Below are 4,506 nucleotides of genomic sequence, written 5' to 3'. Positions count from 1 at the left end.
CACACCGTGGAAGGTATTTCTTGAGGACCTGAAAAAGAAGTTGGATTAGTGTTGTCTTAACGACCTGGGAGCGTGACCGCAGTGCCCAAGGGACATCTGCTTGAGGCCGGTCACGCACGGCCTTTTTGTGGGGGATTTTTGACGTGTTAGCTCCGTTCTTCAAAAGTCCTTACCGCCGGAGACGGAAATCCGTGGGATAAGGCGAGGTGTGCATTTTTAGGGTCGACCTTTTCTAACCCCACCCCTCCTTGTGGGAAGGCAGCATCGCTGTCATGCTGGTTGTCTGAAGGAAACACCTTACTGCTTTCACACCTCTGTACAGTCAGCAGTACGACTTCGCCTTCGGACCTTGGGATTGCTGCTTTTAGTCTCACCGCTCTTCAACCGACCTGTCTGGCATGGTAGGACCTTGAGGAACGATTGTTCCAGCCAGCATAGCTCGATTGGATCATCACGATAGGCAAGCCCGACCACCACGTCAAGGTAGCAGCAACGGTCGGGGAATATACGATAAAAAAGTATATGCATAATATTGGTTCATAAATAGATCCCCAAGTTACCATTCATTGTCCTTATCGGGGCATAACAAGAAGATAATTGACGAGGTCGAATATAATGTCAGTATGGTTTGAATGTGATGAATGCATACCCATATATGTCATCCAAACGTTACATATCATATGTTATTACTTTTTGGAGAAACGCAGATATAACGAATTACAATATCAGTCAATGCCGTATTTTACCAGTGTTGTTTTAAGACTGATATCAGCTAATTTATAAACACCAAGAGGATTTATATCAGATGTAAATGTGCAGTATATCATTTAAAGGTTTCCCAGAGTAAAGCTAACAACTGAACCAAATCAGGTCTGATCGATAAACGCATATTTGATTGCTGAGTATCTGAAGTACGCTCTCTATTAACTTATCAGTTCAACAAGATACTCTTTTAAAAGTCTAGCTGAATGAACGGTAGATCTTGAATATTTCTGAAATGAAATTAAGATCATACTACATAAACATATTTTGTTAGTTTCGTATACATTATCTTTGTTCTCACTCAACTCATATTTTTCGTGGCTTTATACTACTATAGTCCCCTTTTTAATATCCGGACGTATGGTATAATGCACGTTGATTTTTTGTGATATCTTAACGTACTCACACAAACTAGCTTTTAGTGCATGTGTTACTATAATTACTTCCTCTTGACCCTTGTAATTTATTTACAGTTTTTGTACATTTCTTGGATCTTCGACTAAACACAATAGGTTCCATAGTTGTATGCTTTTAGTTCCTGGTTTGATTGTTTATAGATATTATTGATATTAGACAGTTACCAGCTGTTATTTACGTTGCCGTATGTTGTAATCAATTTTGAAGTGATCATTACAAGAAGCCGTTCTATTTCCAGACATACAGACACGTTAATCCCTACAAATATCTCACGACTTTAGGTTTGTAAATAGTCTATATATGTATTTCATTGAAATCATGAACCGATTAATGTTAGGCTATCATTGAATCCACGATGTCGCGTGACATCGTGGATTGGTTGAAGTTGGGTGCCGGCTCCAGTGGTCTAGAGTTTAATCGTCCGTGTACGAGACAGAAGGTGCTGGGTTCGAATCTCGCGTATGTGATTGTGGAAATGTACTGCTGAGAAGTCCCATACTAGAACAAACGGGCCGTCCAGTGCTTCCTGGTTTAAAATAGTAGTCCAACACTGATCGGTTCATAGTTTCAATAAAATTCAACAATCTTCACGATCCCAAACTGAAGATAAATCATTGTTTTCAAACCTTCGCTTCACGCGTATCCCAATAGTGTAGTTGGATGCCTTGATGCATTATAGGTGTTACTCATTCAACTGAACAGCTCTAAGCAATATTTAAAACGTATTCAGATTGACAACAAATATGATTACTCCAGTCATTATCCTATTTCACACTGATCTATCAAAATATCATTAGACAGCAATTGACCTATGTTTGAAAAGTAGGATTGTCATGTAAAAATACAACACTGAATACAAATTACTGACTAATGGATACAAGCGAGTTAAGCCATATAAATTTGTATCTTCATTTATTCTGTGCTGTATATCTGATGATAAATAACAGGAAATTATAATCATAAGGTCTTTCATTGCATATATTCCGACTACGACTATTTGGACTGCCTTTGTAAACCTAAGCAACAAGCATGAATAAATCAGGAATCATAAGTTATGAAGAATATTATTATGAGAGAGGTTACACCTGTTAGTTCAGGGTATTAAACTTTCAAATAAAACTTAGTAGGAGGACAATTATATGATTGATTTTCAAGGTAACTTTCGTCCAGATTATTTTTGTACTGTTCAAATTTGAACTTCACTCAACCTATTAGATTTTGCCTTCAAGTGATAATCCCCCAGTTAAACAAATCTTGTTTGAAAGATTGTATTTTGGAATAGTCGAGGTTAATACAGAAAGATACTGTTGTTTCTTGATCCAGAGTAGCACTAGAGGATCGCTGCTACCGCCAACCATATAAGTCTTTCCAAAAATGTAGACGATCATCGTACTCAATAACGGTCAACAAACTTAATTCAGGCATAGATTTCTATTGATCGCCTTCAAAATCTTAATGAGTAAAAAGTCATTCAACAGTGAACTATCAAGTTACAGTTTATAGTACATTACTGACACGTGTTACATAAACCCAATCAGCGTCAATCTCCGAGTGGTAAGTTGGTCAAAAAAACAACAGATATCAAAACAAATACATGTAAAAAATTCATGAAGTCAAACGACTTTTTCAATCTGCGTATCTAAACTAAAACATTGTTGTTTGATAATTATTTACTGATCACAATTGATTGATCACTGAGTGGTGATCAATGTCATGCGTGTCAAGTCCGTCTTGGTGCTGATCGAATGCTATCGATCAAGTTGCACTGTGGTCACTAGACTAGGTGGCTCGACACTGCGTGCACTATGTTGAGATAAGATGGTGGTTGGAGGTGGTCAACAGAAAACCTTGGACCCGGGTTTCGTGCTACTTGGCACTCGTCAGCAAGGTGTACCTGTAATCTTGAGGAAACTGGTGCTCCCTGACGGATTCGATCCCATGTCACTCAGCTTCACAGTCAGACGTTACCACTGAGCTATTCGGGCCGTGACCGACCTCCTGTAGGACTGAGATGTAATCACAATTGATTGGTCACTGAGTGGTGGTAAATGTCATGCGTGTCAAGTCCGTCTTAGTGCTGATCGAATGCTATCGATCATGTTGCAATGTTATTTACTGAGTTCAAGTGTAGAAAAATTAACATGGTCTAAGTTTGTTACGGTTTCTCTTATTGCTTAGTATTGTTGAACACTAATTCACTCGACAATTGTCCAAATCAGAACACGGTTGAACACGAACGTAATTGTATTCTAAATAACAAGGATGGATAAAAGTAGGAATCACGTTAGTATATTTATAATTATTACGTAAGAAGATTCTACAATATTCTCCAAATATCCTCTACCGCTGATTGGTTAGGAAGTAGCCCAGTCAGTGTGCCGCAACACAATCCTTCACAAAACACGAATTAGTCTAATTTATTATCATTAGCTTTATTCAATATTGTGTTTTTGATACAATATAGAATTCTCAGCACAAAATATTTCAACAAGTTTCCTTTTCTTATTTCTTGATCGATCCTGACGATAAATATTGAGTGGTTGCCAGTTAGATGCTGGCAGTTCAGGAATCGACATCTGAACAATGTATATTTGTTTCGATGCGTATGGCCAGCAATCACGATGTCTCTGATTGGGCTTTTTTGTAAATTGTACAGCGAAATGTCATAAAACTTTTACAAACGCACCTGAATAGGTTCTGCGACTAATAGGCATAATCATGTATTAAAACAAATAAGAAAACATATAACTTGCTGAAATATCTTAGATGACAGGAACAAGTAGCCCAAATATTCAATCAGGTCATCTTCCAACACTATCCAGTTCCAGAGCACTTAACCGATAGGCCAGTGCTTCCAGGTTTTCCATGGTGATCTAGCTTCAATTGACTCATGATTTCAACTATGAGAATAGTAACTAGTTGAAATATTATTTTTGAGATTTTCAACATTAAACTATATTCATAAAAATCGACAAAAGTCTCATCGTAACTATTTTAACTGGATAGTGTTGGAAGATGACCTGATTGAATATTTGGGCTACTTGTTCCTGTCATCTAAGATATTTCAGCAAGTTATATGTTTTCTTATTTGTTTTAATACATGATTATGCCTATTAGTCGCAGAACCTATTCAGGTGCGTTTGTAAAAGTTTTATGACATTTCGCTGTACAATTTACAAAAAAGCCCAATCAGAGACATCGTGATTGCTGGCCATACGCATCGAAACAAATATACATTGTTCAGATGTCGATTCCTGAACTGCCAGAATGTAACTGGCAACCACTCAATATTTATCGTCAGGATCGATCAAGAAATAAGAAAAGGAA

The sequence above is a fragment of the Schistosoma mansoni genome, chromosome 6, assembly GCF_000237925.1.
Source record: "Schistosoma mansoni strain Puerto Rico chromosome 6, complete genome".
NCBI classification, from domain to species: Eukaryota; Metazoa; Platyhelminthes; class Trematoda; order Strigeidida; family Schistosomatidae; genus Schistosoma; species Schistosoma mansoni.
The sequence above is the reverse complement of the archived record's forward strand: the minus strand, read 5'-3'. Positions refer to the sequence as shown.